General features: G+C 37.3%; 1 pseudogene; it reads right to left on the bottom strand.

The window, feature by feature from the left end:
• The window catches only part of LOC129082176 (maleylacetoacetate isomerase-like), a 57,420-nt pseudogene extending 42,208 nt beyond the window's left edge, over nucleotides 1-15,212 (bottom strand).
• Between the last annotated feature and the right edge of the window lie 680 nt (nucleotides 15,213-15,892).

Below are 15,892 nucleotides of genomic sequence, written 5' to 3'. Positions count from 1 at the left end.
CTTTCTGTGTTGGAGTCTCACATTTTCTCATCTCTTAAGTGAAGGTGTTGAACTAGAACACATCCTTTTTCTTTTCAGACTTGGAACAAATTTTATTAAAAAATTTTGATCTCACCTATAAGCGGAATCTAACCAACAATACAAAGATGCAAGGAAATAAGACCAGCAACACTGAAAGGAAAAGAAATCAACAGAGACAAAAGGGAAAGAGGGAGGTGGGGGCAGGGAAAGGGAAGGGAAGGGAAGGGGAAAGTCAAGGAACATATAGCAAGGACTCATGGACAAAACCAAAGGGGAAGAGCTGAGGGAGGAAAGGAGGGAGGGGGCAAGGGAAAGTGCTGGGGGGGAGGCAGAGACAAATGTATTTAAAAAAATAAAATAAAATAAAAGAGAGCTGGAAAAAAATTTATTGTTGTTCAATTATAGTTATCACCATTTTTCCCACATTACTCTCCCCTGCCCTACCCACCCCACCTCCCACATTCAATCCTCCTCCTGCTGTTGTCTTTGTCCATAGGTTCCATGGGTTCCTTGACTTGGCCCTTCCCCTTCTTTCCCCTGTTATCCCGCTCTCCCATTTCCTCTGGTCAATGTCAGTTTGTTCTTTATTTCCATGTCTTTGGGTTCTATTTTGCTCATTTGTTTGTTTTGTTGATTATGTGCCACTTATACATGAGATCATATGGTATATGTCTGTCACTGCTTGAGTTATTTCACTTAGCATAATGTTCTCCAGTTCCATCCATGCTGTCGTGAAAGATAAGAGTTCCTTCTTTCATTCTGCTGCATAGTATCATAATTAAGATCATTGCAACTATGAAAATTCTTGTGGGTACATTTTGCTCTGAGAGGAGCATAGCATTGACTGATAAGAATTGGGCTAGGGAAGCATCTAAGCATGCACAGAACAGAGAAAAATAGTTGATATGCTAATTTTTACTTATTATTTTCTTAGCCTTTTTTTTTTTACAGAAATTTGAATGTTTCTGACATTGTTAGGGACCAGGAGCTGACCAGTAGGTCTTAGATATTGCTTATACCTGCATTGGGGAGTGGTTCTCCATAAGTTGACAGGGGAAAGGGCTTTTCCATTATGTCCCAATTATCCCCTAAAATAACTGATAACCAAGTTCTGTTCTGCCTTCATGGAAGGAAGATTTAGAACAAGGGGCACAACATACCTAAAGAAGAGACAGGGTCTCTGAGTGGTGATTGAGAGAATTGTCAGGGTCATCATGTTTCTGTTGAGGACTGATTATGTATGCCTTCTATTGTTTGTGAACAGATAGAGCCTGTAGGAAGAAAGAGCTTCAATGTGTGAAGAAATATAGCAATGCAACATGGTAAGAACATTGAAATTGAGTTACACAATTCATACCAATATATGATTTGACTTTTTACTTTTTTATTGTATTAAAATTGATAATATTATAGAGAACTTAGTTCCAATAAAGTTTATTAATTGACTGTGGTAGGATGAGGAACTGAAAACTTCTTTCCTTCTCCTTCTACCAGAGAGTTATTTTGAAATTAAAAAACAATCTAAAATGAGGTGATAACACATCATGCTGTGAGTTAATGACTGATGAACAGTAACAGTGAGCAATGATCCAGGACAAAAAATATTAAAAATATTAACAGATAGAAATTATTTCACCAATTCTCTGTACCTTGATTTTATCATCTTTAAAATAGGAATAGGTTTTGTAAATTGTGACACATTTAAAATATTAATTAATAATAATTAGTTCACTTAACATTAATAATTATGAAATGAAAACAGTGTAATGAATTCAAGACCATTCCTCAAATAATTAATCCCCTTCTGAGATCTCATTTATTCAGCCTAAGATTCTCATTGATATTTTATTGATGTTAATGATATTGTACAGACCTACTATATGCAGGATATTTGAGTATAAACAAGCATATATACAGATTTATATTGAAAACTACAGTGAGAAAAAGTTATATTGGTCCTTAGAAAACTCAAAGCTCTCAGAAAAATTTTGGCACCATGGATTGAATTTTTCTTGAGCACCCTCAGGCATTTGGGAATTTTCTGGTTAGTTGTAGTTTTGTATTATAGAATGAAGTGGCTCAGTTCAGAAAAGGGTCAAAGAATTGAAATGTATGAATGGCAAAATGTGGTCTCTTCATATATGATTGGTGTTTGGTGACCATTTGAGAATAAACCAAGAATGGAGACAAAAGATGCTCATGGCAGTTTGTTATTGCCCTGTCTGAATTAATGATTGAGATATGAGTTACAAGAGAGTTAAGACTGCCCCCAAATGAGGTAACAGGGAGCTTCCAGGGAAGGAAACGGGGAAGGCATTATGAAATAAGAAATGCTTAATCTTTTCATAAAATTAATCAGAAAAAATGGACAGCCCATTAAAAGCTAGCACATTATGAGCCACATCTAGATATACAGGGAGCCTAGTGCCGTCAGTCACAAAGGACATTCTGTCCTAGACACCCTAAGCCAACACCATGTAGTAATAGTAGTGTTAGTGACTGAAATTGTGTCATGTCAGTGGGATGGTGTTACAAGTTCTGTGCTCATCACAAAATTTTCTGTGCATCATATCTTAGGTGTTATTAAAACCATAAAAGGAGATACTTGGGCATCATCGTGTTTCATCTCCTCATTTTAGAAGATGATATTGGCAAACTGACTTACCCAAAGATGTACAACAAATCTCCCTTTTCTTAGTCTGATGATCTTACTGTGAGAAATCATTCACCACAACCCTTGCATGTACTCCTTAAACATATCACATAAGGTATTTTAACTCTATGTTCAATATATGCAAGGAAAATCAATGTGCAGGAAAAATCATTGCAATCACTGTGGTCATATAATAACACTTTTCTTGGGCTGTTGTAGCCATACTCCAAGAAGTAGTAGCTTTATTAAGACCAGTTGACAGAGCTCCTTATGTGCAAAACTCTTCTACTAAATGCATTCTCTCCTGTTTGTATTACACCACCTGCAAGGTTTTGAATTATAGCTCTAGCAAAAGAGAGATATCGAGGTCTCTTTTTAGTCACTTCTAATATGATTTATATCAAATGTTGCTTAATATTTCCTACATATCCATACTACTACCAGTGGGAAAGAGCAATAAGCACTATCCCAAGGGTATTTGTTTTTTGAACACATTCCTTCTACTCCAATAGCTGTGTTGGTCTGATGGTCTCCAGGGCTGAAGGTGAGAATTCACAATGATTTCTTCTTTGCAAAGAAACTGCTACTACTCTTCCATTTCCAATTGTCTCCCTTTTGGGCTTCCCATGATTTTCCCATCTCATTCCCTCCACCTTGCACCCCCTACCCTTGAAAAATGTCTGTTGTATTACACAATTCCACAGTTACACAGAAATCTGGACCCAGATTCCAGACAGCTGCTTTGATTCAGGAAATACTTGTCAAAACACAGACTCAACTTGTAACTGCACGGGATGAATGAATTATGGAGCCAACCTTCTGTTCACTTGCAAAGTTCACAATCCATAGTCACAGAATACTTTCAAGCATGTATTCACCATTTGGAGATGTATATTAGTTATATATTCCAATTCATGGAGATTTCTTTTCTTTCTTGTAACACCTCATTTGTAAAACTTTGGTAGATATTTCACATGTGTGAGTTATTCAGGTAGCTGGATGCTATCATTTAAGTACCAAAGTTTGGTTTATTTTGGCTTATTTTATGGATATATTGCTTAAATGAATTGTATACTCCTGTGCCTTCAACATTAAACATAATAAACGACACTAGTACTTTCCTTTAAGCATAAGGATGAATATGAGCATGAGTGACACAGAACTCTCCTCAGGAATTATTAAAGGGTGTGGGACAATACATTCCAATACTCAATGGCCTCAGCTTATCACAGTATGTGAATTCTGGTACCTGCTTTGGAAAGTTCTTTTTTCTAACTTGCTTTTATTACTCAGAAATACCAGTTGCAATAATCTTTTTCTTCCCTATTTCTTTGTCTCTTTCGCTGCACTGTCACCCCTGCATTTCACCCCCAACACCTTCCCCACCCCACACGACCTATCTTTTAGTTTTCTACAGCTGATATTCTTTGCATTGGGAAATTACACCTGAGCATGTTAGAATTGTGTATTCAAGAGAAGGGAATGATCACATCTCATAAGGACACAGAGAAAACTAGTACGAGGGAAGTGTGTGAACAGAAGCATCTGAATGTAGATACATCTCATTTGAATGCTCAGAAGCACTTTTTGTAGGCTGTGTTCTTGAGCAGTGCTGTTCACACTATTTACTATTGCATGGCCTTAGGAGTCTGCAGAGATGCCAGAGGCAGCCAAGAGGTGTGTTTGTGTATGTATAGAGGGATGGTGGCAGTGTTAGGGTCTTCAGTGTGGCAGAAGGAGGCTAGTGATCACACTCTACCTCTGTTCTACCTGGAGTAGTATCCCCTTACATTATATCATAGATTGAAGGTCAGATTTAATCAACAGACATACAAAACAACAAATAAAAACAGAACAAAAACAACAGAATTCTTTTAATTTAAACATTTGTTCTTTTAGAAAAAGGACAGATCTGGATAAGTAATATTGTAGTACTATAGTAGAATAATTAGGTAAGTGCTTAGTTGCCCTATCCCAGAACATACTTTATAAGGGTGTTATCGTGTTTTCGGAAGGCATGTAACATTTTCTAGGCATTTGGAAACCATAAAGTTCAAAGAATTTAAATTACAATTGGCGATAAATAACACAATTTTAAAATTACTGGTATAATTTTTTATAACTTGTATATTTTTTCCTATCTGAATTAAATGGTAGAGCATGTTTTAAAACAGGGAAATCCAACAGAAATATGGGAATCATAAAGATTTTTTAATTTTCTGGTAGTTACATTAAAAACATAAAAATAAATGGGAAAATAATGTAAATAATTTATAATATTTTGTTTAATCCAGTGTATTCAAACTATTTTAATTTTAACATATTACAAATATAAAATGACACTGCTTATTTTTTAATTTAAATTAATTAAAATGATGTAAAATTTAAAATTCAATTTTTTATTCATACTAGCTACATTTCAAGTGCTCTGCCATATGTGGCCTGTGACTACTATATTAAACAGAGTGATTTTAGAAATTTTTTAATATACTTAAAATGTTTAACAATGATTAGATACCCTTTTCATGACAAGAGCTTAAAGTAAAATCTCATTAATTTGGGCTCTACTATTCTGGAATTTATGATAATTTTATCAGAGTTCAACTGAAGTTTACAATCTGATCTCTCTGTGGAGAAAGATTTTATTTGGCACATTCACCACATAAATCAGATCCCAGGGGGTGTGTTCAATCAACTTAACAGTATTAAGTGTTTTGTGGGACTCTAGCACATTTGTGGATGCAAATATATGTATACAGTAGAGTGTACTATATTCATTAAAGATCATCTAACAGGGTGACCTTTCCTTCGGGACACTTTCTTAGCAGTTATTTGTTATTACAGTATTTTTGAAAGATTTACATAAGTCAGACTTCCTCTAAAATTGTCTAAAAACCTCATTTTTAATATTTTAAGTAATTATTACCTAAATTAAAAAGAAACTTCACCAACACACTTTATGTTTAATTTAAATATAAAAATGACATGGAGCTTTGCTTCAAGGTGATAATATCTTTCTCACAGGGTGGTGAAGTTAAAATGAGATAGAGTATTTTATAAACTGAAAAAAATGTTTCATGCATATTATTCATTCAATTAGTAACTATTTTTTTCCTGTCTTTTACAAACCAGGCTTTATACTCAATGGTAGGGATATAGCAGTGAATGAGATAGACAGACATGATCCTAGCTTTCATGGATCTTACAAGCTGGTGCAGAGGCAGGCAAATAAACAAGTAAATGTTCATCTTAATATTTTGAGTTTATTGAAGCCCAAAAGGGTTCTCAAAAAATAATAAAAGTATTGACAAATAATAAGTAGTTATACACTTACACCGTACAATGAGTAAGAGATCCACTGTGAAAAAATGGTCAGACTACTTCCCATACACTCCATGGCAAGGCTGCTATCTCTGTTTCTTATTTATATACAACTAACATATTCTGCCTTGAGCAACTTGCAGGTCAAGGCCTGGGCCATAGCACAACTGGCTGGTACATAAAGCATCTGGCTACGTCAACAGAAACAAATAATTTCCTTTTTCTAAATCAAATTGGAAGAGGGTAGAAATTGCTAGCATCTCATGTCAGAGAGCACTTCATTTCAGCAGTGATTGTGCTCCAGTATGACCTTGAAATGCAAGTGTTCATCATGGATCAGCAGGGACAGCCATCTTTTTATTTGATTATCTTTTAAATTTAACAGTGTGTTAAAGTGAGACTCTGTGTACTATACATGCTTCTTACATACTTCTGGAGGAAACCATGGCAGAAGTTGGATCTACAAAATCAGGGTATAAACACATTCTGGCTTATTTTAATGCAACCATTAATAATAGTGCTTTCAAAAAATCACCAAGACAAATGTTAAACTAAATGGGATCCTGGGACAATAGGCATACAACAAGACTGTCCTGGGCAACTGGTACATATGATTACCCTATGTTTGGCTTAATTTAGGAAAACTCACACATCACAGTAATCTGTTACTCCTTTAAACTTGAATCCTACCCTGCGAAGCTTCCACTTCAATCTTTTTTTATCCACAACACTCAAAGATCCTTGAAAGTGTGGACTATATTTGTTTCAGTTTGAGGGCCCCATAACCTCTAAAACCAGTTCTTTTCCAGTGAACATGACTCATTGACTAGTGTCCTCTTTGGAAAAGGAAACTTGACAAAGCACAAAGAGCTTGGCCTTAACTCTATTGCTTTCTAGCTATGTGACCTTTGAAATTTACTGTTTCCTCATCTGCAAATAAGGATCAAGATGCTTATCTTATAAGTGGAATGGACTGCTTGTTGTCAACTTAGCATCATCCTTATCCTTCTCTAAAATTTCCCTGGCTTACAAGTTTAAACCTGAAGTGACATTTCATAGACTACCTTTCCACCATGAGTCTGCATTATAACCTTCAAGTGGGAGGGACTTGTGTCAATTTTGAAAGTAAAAGAGAAGTTGGATCATTTGCAGCAGCTTTCCTTGGTTTTTGATGTCTTCCTAAGACTTCTGCTTAGTCATCAACTGGTGTAGAGTGACAGCCACCTAGGAAAGGGAAGATCCTACCTTGCCTTGGTGCTAAAATTTACACAATTCCAAATACTGTTGCAGACTAATTTGTGATAATACTGCCCTGTCATCAAGGCAGAGTGGATGGCACTGCCCATTCTTATTCCCATATACATAATTTATGAATTTTTTAAAATGTTCTAATCCACCCCCACCTATATGAAGGTTGATAGGATAAAGATGAATAGCAATTGATTTAAATTCTGATATCACTCCTCCCTTCTCCATTACCAAAGCATCTGTTGAAACTATAACTTTCCTATCTTTTAAGAATATTAAGGGAATTGTGAAGATTAAGAGAGTTGTCTTCTTTTGGTCTGGTTTTCTGTTTATCAAATGATGCAAGACAAAATTCTTTTGCAAAATCCCAGGTATGTGTCCATACCAATCTATAAAATGGTAGCATAGTATAGTGGAAACAGTATTAATGTAGAAAATAAGAAATCTGACCTCAATCTAGCTATGATACATCAGACAATTCACACGTTTTCTGGTACTTGGGTTTCTTTTGTAAAATCAGGAATATATAGGTCTGTAACCCCTTATGCAAAACTCCTGAATTCAAAATTTTTAATAATTCTAGAAAATTAATATATCTTATATTATGTAACACCTTCAACAAGATTAAGGACTATACCTTGTAATCAGATACATTAATATTTCTGCAGCAAAATGTATGAACATTCACATTATAAATAGATATTATAAATAGCTTAATGTTAGATCAGGTCATATTTTTGCCTTTCAAGGGATGAAACACTTGAGCTGAAATCTGAATTTCATGTGTAGATCAGGGGAAGAGCAGCTCAGGCAGAAGGTAAAGCCAGGACAGAGGTCATGAGCTGGGAATGAGCTTGGCACATGTCAAAGGGTAAAAGGGAAAGCCAATGTGGCTGAAAGCAATTAGACAAGGAAGAAAGTGGTATAGAGAACTGGGGAGGGAGTTAAGGGCTCATATCACAGAGAGCTCTGCTGGCCTAAGTAAGGAGTGGGGATTGCATTGTAAGTGTAGCAGGAACATTTTTGAAGGTTTCAAGCAAGGGAGTAACATAATCTGAATTACCTTTGACAGTTTCTATGGGCTGGCACGTGAAGAATGGAGATGAGCAAGAGAGACAGAGGAGGGAAGGCTGGGGGGTGGGGAGGGAAACGAAGAGCTCTAGCTGAAGAAGGCACAAAAGGTTTTTAAAAGAAAAATGTTGCCAATAGTGTTGATTACTGATGAAGGATCAAGTAAAATGAGAATCAGAAACTGACATTGGACTTGACAATGTGGAAGAAATTACTGCCCTAAAATAGTCTCAGTGGAGAAGCCTAATTGGAGGAGGCTGAGGAAAAAAGGTTCCGCTGTTAAGGGAAGAAGAATAATGGGGCTGTGGTTGAAGAGAGATATGGGATGCAGGGATGGTGTGTTTCATAATCTGAATGTAGGGCTGGAGTTAAGAGTGGGGCATATGTCAAGGAACTAGTCAGAGTGAGGATAAGGGGAGGGAAGTCACATAACCTGAATGAAATATTATAAAATATGACCAACCATATGGACTCTAACCCCAACTGATGCAGCCAAGATTGCCAATAATATTTCCTAGTAGCTTGGAATATCTTCTTGAGGATTTCTCTTGCAAGTGTACTAGGAATAATAATAATTAAAAGCATTTGGGAAATTGTCCATGCCTGAATACAAATGCTTCTATACATATCATTCCCAGGAAGTTACCTCTGCCCTTGGCCAGTTTTTGTCTGAGGTAATTTAACTATTACTTAAAAATTTGGGAGTTTATCTTAGGCCTGACTTGCTGTTTTTCTGCTTCATTCATGGTCTTAAAAGTTCATTCTTTTGAAATTGAATTACCTGGCACTTCTCAAAATAAAAGGCAGCTCACTAGAATCCTCCTCAATTATTTCTCTGAGAAACAGGAAGTGTCAAAGGCAGTTTTTTTTTCTGCTTGGGTACAGTTTAAAAAGAGCAGTTCCATTTCTTACCCAACTGTTTGATTTATCAGGGCATCCTATAAACATTTTCCAAGTGTGTGCCCCATGCAAGACTCTGGAGAGCATGCCAGTGAACCAGACTGATAGTATCTACTTCCAACGACTTTTTAAAAGTTTACTTGGAGAGGTGACTAATTATTATTATGTGGCAGAAATTCTTCTGAGTTCTTTACCCTCATGACCTCACTGGATCCCTATCTGTGAGATAGAGTTTTTTAGTTTCCCACTTCACAGACAAGGATGCTCAGAGAGCTGGGAAGTGGCAAGGCCAGGATTTGAGACTGTAGAGCAGCACTGTCCAAAATAACTCTTTTGCATTGGTGGAAATGTTCTATATCTTCACTATCCTATATAATAGTTATAAGCAACATATAACTGTTAAATACTAGAAATGTTGCTAGTAAAACTGAAGAACTACATTTGATATTTTAATTACATTAATTTAGATGTAAATAGCTCCATGTGTTTAGTAGCTACCATAATGGATGGACAACCACAATTTAAAGAATCTGTGCTGTCTACTATACCATGATAGGTCACTATAAGAATGATGCAACAAGGATGGTCATTCCTTTGTTACCCCAGCTTTGGTTCCACTAGCATTCTCCAGTCCATCCCTAGAGTGTCGAATGTAAGCTCCAACCCCCAACATACATAGTGCATAAGGGAAACAATGATCACCACCACCTAACTACAGAACTGGGGAGGTGATATTTGACTTAAGTAGGAACTGAGGTGATTATCTAGTTTTGTGTCCCACAGCAACCATGAAGTTGAGAATGATTAAAGTGGTGGACTACTTAGGTGAGTTCAACCCAGCCTGAGGTACTAAGGTATATCCTTCTTGCTGGCTACTGCTTAGGATTCAGCATAGTTTCCTGTCTCTTAGGTTCTATTCTCCTGGGCCTCAGCCTATATTACAGGGCCAAATACACTCAAGTCCTCCATTATTGTTCCAAGCAACATCCTGTATTCTTCCCTCAGGGTCCTATGATATCTTCTTAAAAGAACTTTATGGGATTCATATTTTCAACCTGTTTGGGTAGGGGGAGAGGGTAGGGCATATTATTTATCTTTGTTTATCCTTCTTTTGTTTGTTTAAAGGTGCTTGTCTTTTGAGATATAACCAAGGTGACTTCTCACTAAGGTAGAGATTAAAAGTATTTTTTAAAAAATATATTTATCTCCCTCCTTAGTTTGACTTCAGTAAATGGACAGAATTTTCCCTAGGTCTCCTAGCTCTGTTTTCCATACAGATCCTTAGGATGGCAATTCCCACACACTAAGCAGTGTATTTGTATGGAATTGATATTTTCCCCAGGCTTCCTAAGTGCTGGGTACCTTAGCCTGAATGCTAAATGATTTTCTTGCTTCCCTTTGTCACTCTGAGGGCCAGACTTTTAATTTATGTGGTTCTCAATTTACCCCTAGATCCTTCCTATAATTTCAAGGCAGTCTCTCTGCCCTAATCTTATTCTGATTCACTAGTTTCATTCTTATTTCCCATATCCCCAATCTGCACACCTTCAACTTCTGCTTGGGAAGCTTCTCCTAGGTCCTTCCTTGACTGACTGATTATCATATATGGAGGCAGTTTCCCCTACTAGTTCTTCTTGGGGAAAGAATAAATTTCTGTGGCTTATCTTCACCTTTCTCACTCATTCATTGCTTTTTGAGCACAAGAAAACTCTGGAGACATCCTACCATGAGTAGGTGTGTTCTTTCAAGAGAAGGCCACCATGATTATCATAATTGATCACTAAAGTACTATACATAATGACTGAGGTTCCCACACATCTTTCTATCTCTACTTACTTCAAAGTAGAAATTGATTAGGAGCTACAGATCCCTCAAACATGGGAGAAGGTGGTGAGAAAGGCAAGGGAGAACAATGGGGGAAAAATGGGGACAACTTTAATTGAACAACAACTAAAAAATAAAATATAATAAAATAAATTTTAAAAAATAAATGAAGGTAAATTGTGTGGTATAATTTCTGGTGGTATTGTAGTCATGTACCCAGGATGTCATATTATTTTCTTTTCTTTTTTAACTTCTTATTTTTTTCCTTTTTATTTAATTTATTAGAATGACACTGGTTAAGAAAATTATACAGGTTTCAGGTGCACAAATTCCACAGCACATCATCTTTATATTGTATTGTGTCTTTTTTTAAAATCTTTTTTTAATTTATTTTTTCAAATACATTTGTCTCTGCCTACCCCCCACCACTTTCCCTTCCACCTCCCTCCTTCCCTCCCTCAGCCCTTGCCCTTTGGTTTTGTCCATGAGTCCTTGCTATATGTTCCTTGACTTTCCCCTTCCCTTCCTTTTCCCCCGCACCCCCTCCTTCCCTCTTTTCTTTGTTGGTTTCTTTTCCTTTCAGTGTTGCTGGTCTTATTTTCCTTGCATCTTTGTATTGTTGGGTAGGTTCCACTTATAGGTGAGATCATATGGTATTTGTCTTTCGCCCCCTGGCTTATTTCGCTTAGCTTAATGCTCTCCAGTTCCATCCATGCTGTCGCAAAGTTTAGTAGTTCTTTTTTTCTTTCTGCTGTGTAGTATTCCATTGTGTATATGTACTATAACTTTTTGATCCAATCATCTACTGATGGGTATTTAGGTTGCTTCCAACACTTGGCTATTGTAAATTGTGCTTCTATGAACATTGGGGTGCATAAGTTCTTTTGTATTGGCGTTTTGGAATTCTTAGGGTATAGTCCCAGCAGGGGAATCACTGGATCAAAAGGCAGGTTCATTTTCAGCTTTCTGAAGAAATTCCACACTGCTTTCCACAGTGGCTGTACCAGTTTGCATTCCCACCAACAGTGTACGAGGGTTCCCTTTTCTCCACAGCCTTGCCAGCACCTGTTGTTTCTTAATCTGTTTATGATGGTCATTCTGACCGGTGTGAGGTGGTACCTCATGGTGGTTTTGATCTGTATTTCTCTGATGGCTAGTGATGCTGAGCATCTTTTCAAATGCCTCTGGGCCCTCTGTATCTCCTCCTTAGAAAAGCATCTGCCCAGGTCCTTTGCCCATTTTTTGATTGGATTGTTTTTGTTCTTGGAGTGGAGTCGAGTGAGTTCTTTATATATCTTGGAGATCAAACCTCTATCTGATGTATCATTAGCGAATATATTTTCCCATATGGTTGGCTCCCTTTTCAATTTGCTGATATTTTCTTTAGCCATGCAGAAGCTTCTTTTTCCTTAGTCTGGAAGTAGGCTGATTAATTTAATTGTTAGGTTTTTAAAAAAGGGGTGTGTTTTGGTGAATATGTGTGTGTAGTAAATAGTGGTCTTGGATTTCTGTATTCTAGCTAGCTAAAGCATTTTTTTACAGTAAATGAATCTTAATGTCTTTCCCTTTATCTTAGTGGCTGAATAATCTACCTATACTGTCAAATTTGATACCTGTGTATATAATGTAAGACTTAATAGAACTATTAGATGCCAGAACATATGACTGTATACAACATACTGTCATTATTATTATTATTAGGATAAATATAGCCTTTATTTTATATTTTATATTTTTTATTATTTTAAATTTATAAATCATTTTATACTATTACAGTAGACCTAATTTTTACCACTTTACCCCCTCCACCCATCACACTCCCACCTCTTGCTCCCACAGTGAATTCCCACTCTGTTGTCCATGTCCATGAGTCATTTATACATGTTCTTTGTCTAGTTCCTTCCCCTCCTTTCCACCATTGTCCTCTTTCCTGATCCCCTCTGGTCCCTTTCAGGCTGCTCCATGGTTTTATGCCAGTGGTTTATTTTGTTCATTAGTTTATTTTGTTGAATATAGTCCACTTATAGGTGAGATCATATGGTACTTGTCTTTCATCAATTGGCTTATTTCACTTAGCTTAATATTCTCCAGATCCATCCATGTTGTCCCAAAAGGTAGGAGTTCCATCTCTCTCTTACTTTCTTTCATTATTTCTTTCTTAAATGCAGGTGGATTTTATTTATTTTTAAATGTCGAAGTTAATTATAAAATATTTAAAATATTTAAAACCATTATAAAGGCACAGTAATTAAAACAATATGACCCCAGCACAGAAATAATCAAGTAGATCAATGAAATATAATGAGCATTCTAGAAACAAACATATATATGTCTAACAATATAATATACGGTTAAGTTGATATTTCTCATCAATGAGCAAAATGATGCTTATTCAACAAATAAGATGCATTGACCACTATTACTAGAAATAAAAAAAAAATAGAGAGCCCTATTTCACACATTATACAAGAAATGTTCAGGTGAGTTAAAAATCAATACGTAGAATCTAAGTACTTTTAGAAGAAAATGGAACTAATATCTTTCATGACCTGAAGTAAAATATTCAACCCCAGAAGCTATAAAGTAAATATTGACAATATGACTATATTAAACATTTAACTATATAGTAATATACATATGAAAAAATACTTAAAGGACAAGGGATAGAATAGAAAAGTATTTGCAACACTTCTAAAACATGATTAATAGTTTCTTTTTTTTTTAGGGAAAAAAGTTTTACAAAGCTTCAATAAATGGATAAAGAATACCGAAAAGTCATTTAAAGCTTTTTATTTAAATAATAGAAATAGGCAAAAAATACTAAAACAGGTTTAGTTTCAACAAATAGGGGAACAATTAAATATCATTGTCACAATCAGATTAATGAGTATTAAAACTATTGGTAATACCAAGTACTGGCAACTCTGAAAGGAACTGGGTATTCATAGAAACTTTTTCTTCATCTTAAAGCAGTCTCTTTAGCATACATTGCAGCGCTGGTTTGGTGGAGGTATATTCTTTTAACCTTCTATTGTCTGGGAAAATCCTTATTTCACCTTTGATTTTCATTGAGAGCCTTGCTGGGTAGAGCAGTCTTGGTTACAGGCCTTTGCTTTTCATGGCTTAGAATATTTCTTGCCATTCCCTTTTGGCTTGCAGGGTTCCTGTTGAGAAGCCAGCTTCTAGACACAAATGTATATATCTGATTAATATATGTATGATTAAGTTGATATTTCAGATCAATGGGCAAAAGAATGCTTGTTCAATAAATAAGGTGCATGGACCACTATTACTTGAAATAAATATAGAGCCCTATTTCATACATTATACAAGAGATATTCAGGTGAGATAAAAATCAATATGTAGAATCTAAGGACGTTTAGAAGAAAATACAACTAATATTTTTCATGACTTGAAGTAAAATATTCAACCCTAATTTTCTGAAGAGAACTGAGATGGCAGCCGGTGGAGCCCCGGTGATAATGCACCTCCTACCTTGGAGCTACCATCTTGCTCAGGCATAAGGGAATCAATTAGCCTGCCTTTTGTGCACTCCTCACGCAGCTTGTGCACGTGTGAGCCGGGGGGCTAAGTGCAGACTGGCTGGGAGAACCTTGAGGAGATACTGGAGACGGAGGCATTGGGGAAAGACTGGGAGGAGGAAACGGGAAGTCTTGACTCCCTGCCCATTCTATAGTCTCCATTTTGGGTAGGTAGGGTGTACCCCCAAAGAGGGAGAAATGAGGCGCACACGAACCAGACTGCCTGCGATTGCAATGCCGCTGGCACGGGTGGTGGATCCTTGGCTGAAGTGGTCACAGAACTGCACAGAGACCCCTGGAGAGGGACTGGAGACAGAGGTGGGAGGGAAAGAATGGGAGGAGGAACCGGGAAGTCCCGACTCCTTCTCCTTTCCCAAGTCTCCATTGTGAGGGAAGAGGTCTCACCATCAAAGAGCCAAAAGCTAAAAAGGACACAATAGACAGACCAAAACCACCCAATGCAGGCGCACACACTTGCGCCGAGTAGTCTGTGAGGGATGGCGAGTGTGAGTGCGGACCCGCGCAGGTTGGCAAGGGCTCGCATGGGCTGGCAAGGCCTCCCACGGGTTGGCACTGATGCGGCCTGCAAGGGAGTGGCAGTTTGGCAAGGCCAGGTGTAAATTGATGCGCATGGGCCCGTGAGTGCAGAGCAGTCCTCAGAAATAGTGGATCTTGGGTCAAAGGGTTCACAGAGCTGCCCGGAGTAACTGGAGAAGAGATTGGAGACAAGATTAAGAGGAGAGTCCTGGAGCGGACTTCCTCCCGTTTCCGTAGTCAACATTTGGCGAGAGCAGACAATGCATCCAAAGAGCCAAAAGTGGGGAAACTACACAATAGAAGATCCTAAACTGACCAGTGCCTGGGTGCCCACTGGCCGGGTGGGGGGGGGCAGAGGCGTATGTGAGGTTGCGAAGAAGCCCCCTGGGCTGGGGCAAGCACTCGCGAGCCCAGGCAGGCAGGAGATCCTGTCGGCCGGGGAGTGTGATCAAGGAGCAGGAGTGAGAGTGCAGAGCATCCACAGAAATAGTGGATGCCTGTCAAAAGGGGTCACAGAGCTGTCCAAAGCAGGAGTCAGACACAGACAGTAGACATCTGGAAGGCTCAAACAAATGACCCAAGGTCATATAGGATCAACAAATAACATCATCAGAGGCAGGCCCAGAAAGAAAAGTAAAGGAAAATAAAAAAGCTAAATAAATAAATAAATAAATAAATAAATAAATAAATAAATAAAAGATCTGCGTACTATCATAGGAGTTTAATCCACAAAGTCAGGAAATCTAGACAGCCAAATTGAAGCAGAAGCAAAAAA

The sequence above is a fragment of the Pteronotus mesoamericanus genome, unplaced genomic scaffold (assembly GCF_021234165.1).
Source record: "Pteronotus mesoamericanus isolate MK-2021 breed Mesoamerican mustached bat unplaced genomic scaffold, CSHL_Meso_final scaffold_12, whole genome shotgun sequence".
NCBI lineage: Eukaryota > Metazoa > Chordata > Mammalia > Chiroptera > Mormoopidae > Pteronotus > Pteronotus mesoamericanus.
The sequence above is the reverse complement of the archived record's forward strand: the minus strand, read 5'-3'. Positions and strand labels throughout refer to the sequence as shown.